Genomic DNA, 12,426 nt, shown 5'->3' on the forward strand with positions numbered 1-12,426 from the left:
AGCAAACATTTAGTTCTACACGCATGAACAGAGCGCACAATCTGAGTGAGGTCTGTATCTGTCCTGTGGCTATACATGTTCAAAGAAGCATAATCACCATATGTATTAAGTTGCAAGGCGGTGAGAACTCACCGGTGCATTGTTTAACGCAAGTCATTTATCAGCCAAATAAATTTAACCATGTGCAGCTTGCGATTTCAAGGACTGCAGGAGGGTTACCACAGGAAAGGCAGTACAGAAAAGGAAGAAACGAGGCAGGACACCACAGCTGTCTCTTTTGAAGCATATATAGTGCTCTTTTCTCACTTGCATGAAATACCTAACTTGTTACTGCCACAGTCCAGCCTATCCCAAATTTTTCAGATTAGAAAAATATTCCTTTACACTGCTACCTCAAGTAGCCATCCAGATTTTGATGTTATCCTTCAGATATCTTTTTCTAAAGTGTGAAGAACATTTCCTACATTAGACATATATGTGACATCTCTCTTCTGATACAGTGAGCCCTAACAATTAAAGCTTAGCCTGAGAACAGTCTATCCAAACTTGTAACAATACACACAAATAAAACATCTTTTCTCTGTTAAAAAAGACAAGACTAGCACAATGCTGTATCCTGAATATTTTGTACAGTGACTAAACTATTGTTAGCACAGATTTCTTTTGGGCCTTGTGAAAAACTAGCTTTTCATTGCAGTATGAGTTCATTTATTGTTACATTCTACAATCTACATAAAGTTTGTGGCTTTTTTTCTAATACTATGATAAATATTTGGTACTGCATTATAAAATAGCAAACAAATGATAATTTTACCTTCTGCTCTTTATTGCTATAATTACTTCCCTTAGGAGCACAACCCAGCCTTTTGTCACTTTGATAGCACTGTTATTCTCAAACAGAAGCAGCAGAACAACTAAAGGAGATGGATGAATATGTAAAGAGCTTTTAATCACAGGCATGAACATACCTAAAGCAGCAGTGTCATTCTTCTTCCAAATAATGTGTCTGTGGCTCCACATCAGACATTTTAAATTTTTCTAAACTACTTAGTAAGAAAATCTGAATTCTGGCTCTGTTTTAGACAAAAATAAATAAACTAGAATTGCAAGCACCAAAGAACCAGCAGCTATGCACTAACCAAATTGTGATAAGCAGTCAGCCATTATATAGAGTGTATTTATGCTTTGCCATTGTCACTGTGGGGTTAAAATAACTGTAAAATATAGGTTAAATGTAATAGAATCAATGTCTTCTTCTCTTCTTGCTATTTCTTCTATCCCAGTCCTATACAACGACCATTACTGCCTACCTTTACTACTTAACTCTGCTTTGAAGGGGAGGGGGCGCATACTGCAGGAACACTAGATATCACCTGATGGTACCATAAAATTCCACTTTGTTAGCAAAGGAATTACTCCCACCTTTACCTCTCCCCTCCCCTTCAGAGATGCTTGAGATCACCAAAAACAACAGTGAAAAACTGCAGGGAAAAAAAACTATCAAAAATAAATCCACCTTACATATTTCAAGTGTATGATATCGAGAATATTCATAACTTAATCTCAGTCTTCTTTAATCAAAGGGTTGTTTCCTGTACAAGACTAAAGAGCATAGCACAATATGTACCATCATTATGTGGTGTTTGGGAAAGAAAGATTCATTTGCAGGGAGGTTATAAAAGATAGTGCTGGAAACACGCTACATTTTTCCTCTGTGTGAAAAAAATTGTCTTCTTACATTATTTGAATTATGTTATACAAATTATTTTTGTATGTAACCATGGATTCTAAATAAAAAGAAGAATAAAGGTTTGAAAAAACAACCTAATGAATGAGTAAACCACTTAAACATCATAATGCAATATCTGAGAAAACTACACATTAATCTAAATAGGAACTTTGATGTTACAGATCTACAAGACCAAGATTTGCCATTTCCTGGCATCTGAATGCTTAACTGAGCAAATATAACACTACTTTAAAGCCAGCCTTGCAGATGACATATTAATGAGCTGAGACCTGATTTAAATAGTATTTCACCCTTCCAAAGAAAATTTGGCTCACTATTGACTTCTTGCTTTAATACAATACAATTACTACTTAGAGGAGGGTCTAGTAGATAACATCACTTTTTGTTTGAAGTCCATAGCAATACTGCCACTGATTTCTATGGACAGTATTGCATCTTGAATATGACAAATATTTTTAACAATTGTTAATAAATCAAAAGTAACCTGAAGAAGAATCTGAGTACTATCATTAAATATAATTAAATCAACTAAATTGATCTCAATCAATAAATTAAATATAATTAAATCAACTAATTTCATGAAAGGCAAAAATACTAGCAATTGGAATCTCAGAATACTGATGTTTTGTAACCTTTTGAGGGAGGTCAGAGGGGGGCAGCCTTTGGCACTCTGGTTGCTGCACTAGTTCAGCTTCCCAGAAGACAAGCATTTATAGTTAATTACCAACCTCAATCATATTTGCATATCATTTTTCTTAAAACATCCTTTCAAGCACTACTTTCGAGATGAAATTCAGTTTTATTTTCAGCTTGAACGGAATACTATCAACTGTAATATGCACTCATAAGATATGTATTTTTTATGACATTTCTGATTTCATAGGTCACTGAATTAGAAGCATGATGAAAGGATATGACTGGACCATTGCTACTGAAAACAAGCTATCAGCTGATATGAATCAGCTGTAAGGAAATACTCCAATATCTATCACATCCATTGTCCCCAAGTGAGTGAACCAACATCTTGCATTCTTTTACCCTGGAGATATACGTTCTGTTGCATTCGTGGCTGCACAACAGGATCATGCATCCAGAGGCTCAAATACAGTTAGATCAAGTCCTTCAGGTTTCTACCCTCTAAAACCATCATTTCTTACATTTCCTCCCCCAAATGTTGGAACATTCTATTAACATTTCTTCATAGAACTTCTCACAGAATAAAACATTGCTTCAACATGTAAAAACATACTAAGTGAATTAGCCACAGAACCTAAAGATGCTTCCTCTACAAAACCAATTTATCATATTTCAGAACTCGTGGCAAAATTCCAGTTTTCTTGCTCTGCCACCACAATGGGATGGAAAATTCCTAAATTCCTTTTGACAAGTAAGGATTTTGTTTTCAAAAATCCAGAAATGATAAAGGTAGAGATATGAGAAGCTTTATATCCTTGTGTGGATTTTTAATGTGTCTTGATGTAGATTATTTCAGATAAGAAGTTGATAATGAGATGCTTCTCATTAGAATGTGAAAAACTGGCACAGAAAAGCTGTAAAGGAGAAGGTTAAACTTCAGCAGAGTTAAATGAATTTGTATTTGTGGGATTCTGCATTTATGTATATTGGTAATGACGAAGAACATTTGATAAGCCTGATTCAGAACTTTGGTATTACTTTATCATGGTAGTGAATGAAGGAAACAAAGGTATAAAACTCAAGATCCTTTGGCTTCTCCTCATGCACTAGGACAAATTTGATTCCAAAGTGGAGACCTTGAAATGTTTGCATTGAGCAGCTGAAAATGCATCCTAAACTACACAGCTTCAAAATTCACTCCAATAAATTTGCTTCATTTTTGATCTTACATGGAGCAACTCACAGACCAAATTAACTTGAGGTCAGAAAAGCCTTCTGGTCCTGTCCATGGAACTGCCATGGTAATTAACAATACTGAAGAGAGGACTAACCACGAGGAGGAAAGAGATTTCACATCTGTATCTTGATCATTTGCTTTCATCTATCCTGTTTAAAGGAGCAGAAGCAGTCAGCTGATTTAGAACTAGCAGATACAGCAAAAAGTATAGTTTGGGGGTTTTGTTTTGTTTTTAAGAAAGAAAAAAAAAGTATGGAAGAAGAATTGTGACATTTGACATCTTACATTTTAAAAGCTTTTCATTCCTTGACATGTAAGAGAAAATACAGATGAAAAAAGAATATATCCAATTAGTGCTGCAATATTAGATACCAGCCTACAAACAACATCCTGCACTTCTTTAGGTGAAGGTACCAAGGAAAATCCTGAGAATGAGCTTGTAGCTATGATTTTTATATATCTTTATTGGGTACATAAAAGAAAATTGCTTAAACAAAAGGCAACACATGAGAGGCAGAAACAGATCTCCATCTGTCAGGGTCTAACTCTAATCTAGCTCTTATCATTCCCTTCTTGGAAAGAAAAAAGTATGTTCATAAAACAACATGTAAATCAAAGTTATCACATAGTCCGTGATAGCACTGTCCATATCAAAGGATGTAGCTTGGCAGTTCTGGTCTACGTTGTTTTGCTCAGCTCCTTATATTGGTGCTACTTGTTTCCTCCATGAATAATGCTCTTTTGGGCTGCTGAAATTCCAAATACACCTCTGTAATATCTCCAGTTGTGAAACTAACATGTCCTAATCTATCTGGTGACCTCCGATTCGGTTAAGTACCTCATAAAGATAATTTAATCCAAGAAAAACTAGCATCTCATGCCCATGTTGTTATACATCTAGACAATTATATGCACTGTCTTGTAGCTACAAAAGTTTTAGGTCATGTCAACATGCATTGTAGCATACAATCTGGTTATGATCTCTTCTATTTTAACAGGAGTGACCACGCAACCAAGTACCTCATTCTGTTTTCTAACAAGCAGAGTTTCAGCTGACAATACCACATGCTAGAACAGACCCTGGATGGCCTGTACTTCGGTTTGGCAATTCATAAGGATCAAACCGATCTGTACTTACTACACTTAGTATTTAATAGAGAATTTATGCAGCAAGCTACATGTTTAGGAGTGGCAATCTGACATCTTATTTCAGGACTGTGGAAATAATACACATGTGAATGACCACAGAGTAATTATTTTACAAGATACACAAATACTTTGGTTTCAGACCAAGGCCCTTAAATTTCTTTAAGTATGTTAACATGTATAACATTTTTTTTCATATACTGAATGATGTTGAATATTAATTTTAACATTTTCTTAACAGCATCATTTACCTCCTTTCAGGGAATCTGGCCTTTCCTAGATTGTTTCCGTATTTTCACAGAGTTTGGCTTTTTTTCCTCTACAGTTTAATTTATCTACAGCAGTTCCTGTTATTCTATGATAGCATGTCTGATGATATGATAGTTTTATTTCCTGGCATATTTTCAGCCCTAGAATATGTAATTTCATTTCCTTAAGCAATCCTGTCTAGTTTACAGGCATATTTAGTAAGCACGTTCCCCCGCTGTGCAAGCTGAGACACAAAAACCTGTGTACGTTCAATGTGACTAGGTTGTATATCCTTTATTGGAACTTTAGTTACAGTGTACTGGTTTCTGCATGACTGGGCAAATTTATAAGCATATAAGATTCATTTGTCTTGAAGGTGATAACGTAGTCACTAGATAGAACTGTCTATGGAAAACTTCTCACAATTACTTTCCTCTGCTGCAAAAAAATACATTTTGTTTCCTCTCAGATATTTTCCATTTTTACTTTCAGACCTCAGCACACCTGAACTCACTTCTCACAATTACCTTTCCAAAAACTGGACAGATTAAGACAGGGTTTTGTTTCATGATTTGTGAAATTATCTTCCTTTTTTTTTTTCTTATATAAACTTAGTTTGATTATATTATAAACTGCTGCTTAGATTCAAGGCTAACATTGCCCTCTATTTTGTCCAGTTCTAGTCTGGTCTCATTCTCTGCAGCAGACAATTTCTCATTGCTTTTTTCACAACCAGTCAGGATATTCTGGCAATCTTTTTTTTTTTTTTTTTTAACCACAATCCTCCATTATAACAGTTTCGCAGTAGAGTTGCCACCAGCCTCAAAACCTGCTTAAGTCACAAATCTTTCAAAACATTTCTAAAGTTTATTGATCTTGTTTCGCTTTGAAATCTCTCAAAAATTCTTTCCATAAAGCATACTATCGTTCCTCTTTCTTTAGCACAGTTCGATAACTGGATTATATATCACTTATTAAATACATGCATTTCTGTAACTTCACTGACTTACAAGAAAACTTTTATCCTTGATCCTACCCAAATTGTCTGCAATGGTTCTTGAGTGATTAAGACTGTCCAACGTTTGTTATTCAATTGCCTTTCCCATCTACTACTCTATTTCTACTTCCAGCCTTGATAATGATTAAAGAAAATTCCAAGCCAGAACTAATACCAAAGGCAAGCCTTTATTCTGCCTACTGGAAACTTAACACTCAGAAAGAAAAACAGAAGAGAAAGTAGTATCTTTGGCCATGCAACTGATGTATTTCTCTAAGACTACTGCCTAGGAGTTGCTCACAGGAAAAAAAAAAAAAAGAAAAAAGAAACAGGAATGTTATTTTTTGCTGACTTTTCATTCTAAGAAGGGATGTTGCGCAGTGAAGTCCATTTTACACAATGCTTTTCAACAAACGGTTGCAGCTTTTCAGCACAGAGCTGCACTTCAAATGTAGGTCAACAGAAGGTAAGACTGCATAAAAGGATCATTGCTAAGAAATGAAAGCCAACCAAATACTATTCATCAGGATTTTTGAATTATAGGTAACTGTAAATACAATGCGAAATTATAGAAAATGATGAAAGAAGTATTGAAAGGTTGTGGACTTTCAGCAATAGAATTGCATATACAGGAGTGTTTCATCATGAAAATATCCACTCTACAATGTGTAGATAGCTACTTTCTTAATCCTCCTTAATAGTCCACTGTCATTCAGACACCTTTTTTGCTGATCTCAAAGAGCTTTGTCCATCCAATTAAACAACACCAGAGAAAAGAGACAGTATGCTCTGCCTCTGAAATACAAAAATATCTTTTCAGAAATATGAAAAATGTCCTTTTCACCAGTAAAAATTGCAAAATGAGAATTCTCATCAGCTTCACCTAAAATGCCCTAAAATGGAGCCCTGCTGAAAGAAACCCAGTGCTTCCTAACTTACTAAGCACAGAATCATTATTTTTTTTTTTTTTTTAAGTATTAAAAGTTAAATGCTTGAAGGGACAGTATGTTCCATATCTCTAAAACAGTGAAATTACTCTGATATGTTCCTGGATGCCCACACATTTCACTGCTACCAAGGACACACGGCTAAGCAAACACTGCTTATGGTCAATGACTAACAACATTGGTTTATATTCAAGGATCACTTGAGGCTCTCTGAGTAACTCCAAGCCTCACTATGAACCAGCTATTTATGTGTTAAAAGGAGGCCGCAGTACCTTCCTCCCAGATTGTTTTGTTTGTCCAGATGAAGCTTATAATCAAAGTACAACCTCTTATTATGTATCTACAATAGTAGAAAGTTTAAAAAGAACATAGATTTTCTACCTCTAAAGGACAAAGCAAAGAAATATATTGTACTATTTTAAGCATGTTCTATTATTTAACTTCTCTTCGTTGTTATATTAAATCACCTATACTAATGCACTGTTAGGTATAACATAGCTAAGTCAGAACATAACTAAGTCAGAACACTATTAGGTATAATGTAGCTAAGTCAGAAAATAGTATTGGCAGGGCTTTAAAGGGAATATCTAGGCCACATCCCTATCCCAATCCAGGATCAAGAATGCCTGAACTAATCTGAGATGTATGAGATGCATGTCTAACCTCTTTTTACATCCCTTGATTGAGGGTCCAGAACTTCCCCAGACAGTCTATCCATTTGCTTCAAGCCTACAACCAGAAAGCTCATCTGTTGTCTAACAAGGTGTCTAATTCTCCTTACTGCAGCATCTATCACAATGAGGAAAAGGAGTGCAATGTTAAGTGGTAATGTGGATGAAGTTCTGAGTGCTTGGCTGAGAATTTCCCACTTAAGTCAACAGGAAAAGTTCTTTTAATGTAATTTAAGCAGTTTAAGGGCCTTTAGTCACTGCATACAAGTCATACACACCACCTGCTTCAAGCATGCAGCACTGCAGCAGATTTGTAGACTGCTTATATATTTGACAGCTTGCACTTACCTGACCAAAATAAAACTGAACCAAATAAACAAAAACCAGGTCATGAAGAGAATTTACTCCTGAGAACGTATAAAAGAAATTTCTACAATTGTTCAATGGTAATACAAGTTCATGGTCCGGAGAGACTTTCCTCTGAGTTGAGCTATGACCTTCAACATATTAATCAAATTGAAAATAGCTTGTGAAATTTATTTATTTTTTTTTTTTACTGGACAAGCTCAGAATCAGAAGGAATCTACTCAGACTTCAAATGCTGCTAGACAGATGAAGCAAGAGACATCTTATCAGTGTTCCTGGAAAGTAGAGTGCTGTCAACTGCAAGGTTTTTCCTTGTGAGGAGGAACAAACATGCAATTAAATTCAGCAGGTGTTTATTGGTTCCCTTAAGAAATAACTAAATTTAAGTCACACCATAGACAGTGAAAACTGGCAGTCCAAAAAGAACTTGAGATACAGAATTTTAGTTAAAATAAGAATCAAGATACAGTCAGAACTTGGATTCTGCCTTGAAAAAGTAACTAACCTTGATTCTGACAGTTCTACAACTGCTTTATATTAAAGTCAGTGAAATTCTGCTGGTAACAGATATCTGCGTACTTAGTTGTTGTACACAGTTTTGAGTATATTTTTGGTTTTTTTTTTTTTAAGCAGAATCAGATTTACCACTGTTTCCAGCTCAGTTCTTGTATGGGCCGTATGACAACTGGGCTTACAGGGTGCGAAAGTAAAAAACCCACAACTGTGCATCTAGCAGCTTTAATCCACACAAAGCCAAAAATCAAATTTTAATTAGCGAAATAGCTTGAGAAATCATGTTCCCATACTATGTTTTTGATCCTGTGGAATTTCATAGCAAAGCTACCATTGACTTTAAAGCAAACAGTTAAATTTGGCATCCTCAGACCTTTTTCCAACTAATTTCTCTAAGGCTGGGTCTCAAAATGAGCAAAAAATTGATGTGTTTTTCAGTCATGTTTACTCAACTGAATGAGGTTGATATGACTGAAAAGTTCAGTTTAGGAGCTGGCTGTAAAATGTAAAGCCATGATAGCTGACCAAATTAAAGATATGTTATTCATATTAAGTTCATTCAACTGAGCAAACAAGATTGAAAGACAGACACCTATTTGCTAATGAAAGCATACCCTAACTATTTTAGCAGTAGCACGTCATGTTGATTTGCTAGCAGAAAAAGTAACAGAAATATTGCGTGCAAAGCTATGACTTATATACTGTATCCAGAAAACTAGTCTTTCATATGTTTTCTATCAGCATTTCACAATCCACAGCAAAATGCAAGCTGTGATAAAGAAGGGAGTCTATGGACTATTTATGATTTTGGTTTGAGACAGAATTCCCTGCACTTTTAAAACTACAAATACTACTTCAGTCACAAATTTTGTGGACTGCCTTTTTTATCTCCACTTAGAATCGGGAATTTGAAGATTCAGAAAAACAGTGAATAAGTAACATAATAACATACAAATAAGTAATATAGTAAAATTAGTTGTAATACACCCCAGCATGTAACTTAGACTCAGTGTTGTTCTATTTACGTTCAAATACCCTGCAATTTTAGCAGAAAAGGCTACCTGGCTCAGATAAAGCACGTATAAGGAAAAAACAATCTAGGGAATATTCTAGGTAATTCAGACCAAAAAAAAGTGAAGAATCAAAGCATACAGAGACTTCTATCATTTATCAGGATCTGCACGTATCTTCTACCAGCTGTACTTGTTCAGAATATCTTTTTGCAAAAAAAAAAAATCACAAATATTTGTGTTCAATTTTCTCTAGTCCACCAAGTAGTACATAAAATAGTAAGCAAAAGCTCTGGAGAACAGCCTGCTTTAGAAACAGAGACACTGAAGCATCAGCACTGGTCCTAGAAGCCTGGGCAATTAAATATGACCCTCCGTTTTCTTACTGATGTAGGAGGCAGAGTGCCTAGATGTTAAGCGTTAGGGTCAAAAATGAAATGAAATAATGCTGGAATGTGTCTAAACCACAGAGATATGGATGCTAAATGCAGGAGCTTGGTGAGTGTTTGGCCTGTTCAGCCATACACAATGAAGACATGGATATTAAAAGCAATAAACCTTTATAAGGAAAAAAGCTTACAACTTGGACATTCAAGTTCAAGACTGCTAAATACCTTGGGTGAAAAAAAAAAGAAAAAAAAAGAAAAAAATAGACCAGTTCACTTAAAGATTTTGAGGTTAAAGTTTAAGTGGAAAAGACAAAATTCATGAAAAATCAGAGAAAACAGTCTCTTCTTTATTTCTAAGACTGAAATCGAAGGACACACCTTTAAAAGGAAAATGTTTTAGAAAAGGTCTGGCTCTTGAAGAAGCAAAGGGAAGCAACTCTTTTCCCTAGAGTCACGAAATACCATGGTCAGGGCACACAGTGAGAGCTGAACCACCTAAGGCTTTATCCGTGACTTTGCTCTGCTCTTGACATTTGTGCACTAATGACAAGGCACTTATTTTGTCTATCAATTCTTATTTATAACTCAAGCTATTCAATAGTCTGGTACAGTGAAGTTTCAGGCCCTGTATTACAATAAGGAACTTTCAGCAGTGGAAGAGTTAGACTGTGAGATAAATATGGGTTGGTGTTTAGAGGGCACATCAAAAGACAGAAAGGAAAATGTACCTCATTCAGAAACCCATATATCATTCCACTGCACTCAAAACAGTGAGCAGCAGAATTATTTAAATAAGTTATTTCTGCATTAAAAAATAAAAATAATAATGAAAATTCTTTGTTCAGAATCCCAGAATGGTTGAGGTTGGCAGGAAGCTCAGGAAGCCATCTGGTCCAACTCCTGCTCAAGCAGGGCCACCCAGAGCAGGCTGCCTAGGACCGTGTCCAGGCAGCTTCTGAAGATCTCCAAGAAGGAGACCCCACAGCCTCTCTGGGCAGCCTGTTCCACCCACACAATAAATACGTGCTTCCTGATGTTTAGATGGAACCTCATGTGTTCCAGTTCGTGCCCTTTGCCTCTTGTCCTAGCACTGAGCACCACTTGAAATAGCCTGACTCCACCTTTATTATACCCTCCCTTCGGGTGTTTATAGTCATTGATGGGATCCCCTCTGAGCCTCCTCTTCCCCAGGCTGAACAGGCCCAGCTTTCAGCCTCTCCTCACAGGAGAGGTGCTGCAGTCCCTTGATCATCTTGGTCACCTTCCCCTGCACTCTTTACAGCATGTCCATGTCTCTCTCCTACTGGAAGACCCAGTAGTGGACAAAGTACTCCAGGTAAAGCCTCACAGGTACTGAGGAGAATGGAAGGACCACCTCTCTTGACCTGGTGGTGATACTTTGCCTAATGCAATTAGCATTTTTAGGGGCAAGGGCACATTGCTGACTCATGTTCAACTTGGTGTCTAACAGGACTAACAAGCCCTGCCTTGGTTCACAATATATTTTTGGACTTGTGTCATTTTTATATGGGCTTTTGTACAAGGATGCATTCCATTGTTTTGTCAGAATGACAAGACAATGCTGCAATTATTCCAGTTTTATCAGTGCTTGTTGTATTAACTGCTCTGATATATCAGTAGATCCTACCAGACACATCTTGAGATTACTTGTTATACATCTAACCAAAAGTGTGTCAACTCACATACAGCTAGTACAGTGGTCTCCACCTCCCTGATAAGCATTTTTTGTTTGATAGGACAAATATTTTTGGACCATCACTACTCACTGTAAGGAAGACAAACAGCCTTCCAGATTTCAGTGCTTCCTTACAATCCATCAATCACAACTGACAGTGTTTTAAGGAAAAAGGGAAACTGTCTTAAGGGAAACAGTTACAGAAGTCTGATTTCGGAAAGCATCATACAGGGGCTGTTACTAAATAAAGTATTCTTTGATCTTTGTTAGCATGAAAGTAAAAACAAGAGGAGAGAGTTAAATTCATGCTTGTACCAGAACACGTGACACATGTGACCACTATCAGAGAGTGGCTTTCATCAGAGCCCTCACTATACCAGCAGACATGGAAGCCTAACTGTTCTTTATTGCATATGTTATCAGACATCTTTACTTTATTTAGCAAGGCAGATTAAGGCAGCAGGGGAGATGCAAAGCTAGAAAAACATATACCTGTAGCAGTGAGAATGTATTATCTCAGATTTTAATGTGACAGTTGCTATTGTACCATTCCTTTAACTGCTAGTAACATTTTATAGTTCAGTCTATCCTGCATTACATTTTTCCTACAGCGTACTGTATTCTTAAGGTAACAAGCCACTGTCCTTGAGCTTTAAATCTGTTCCTAAGTTCCATGCTTCGTGGTTCACAATTCCCCCTTTGGATCTGCATCTCTTCAACAATATTGAAAACAAGAAAGTAATTCCTTTATAAACTTTTAAAGTTAAATATATTTGAGTTGAAGTAGTTAAGACTGTATGACATGCATCCTGTGTACTA

General features: G+C 36.2%; 1 long non-coding RNA gene across 2 annotated transcripts in view; it reads right to left on the bottom strand.

The window, feature by feature from the left end:
• The window catches only part of LOC308193917, a 47,276-nt gene continuing 34,850 nt past the window's right edge, over nt 1-12,426 (bottom strand). For both annotated transcript variants that reach the window (XR_013950055.1, XR_013950056.1), the window contains one exon: nt 1-12,426. This exon is cut by the window's right edge and continues 27,674 nt beyond it. This is a non-coding gene — a long non-coding RNA (uncharacterized lncRNA).

This window comes from Anser brachyrhynchus, assembly GCF_964034855.1.
Source record: "Anser brachyrhynchus genome assembly, chromosome: 4".
NCBI lineage: Eukaryota > Metazoa > Chordata > Aves > Anseriformes > Anatidae > Anser > Anser brachyrhynchus.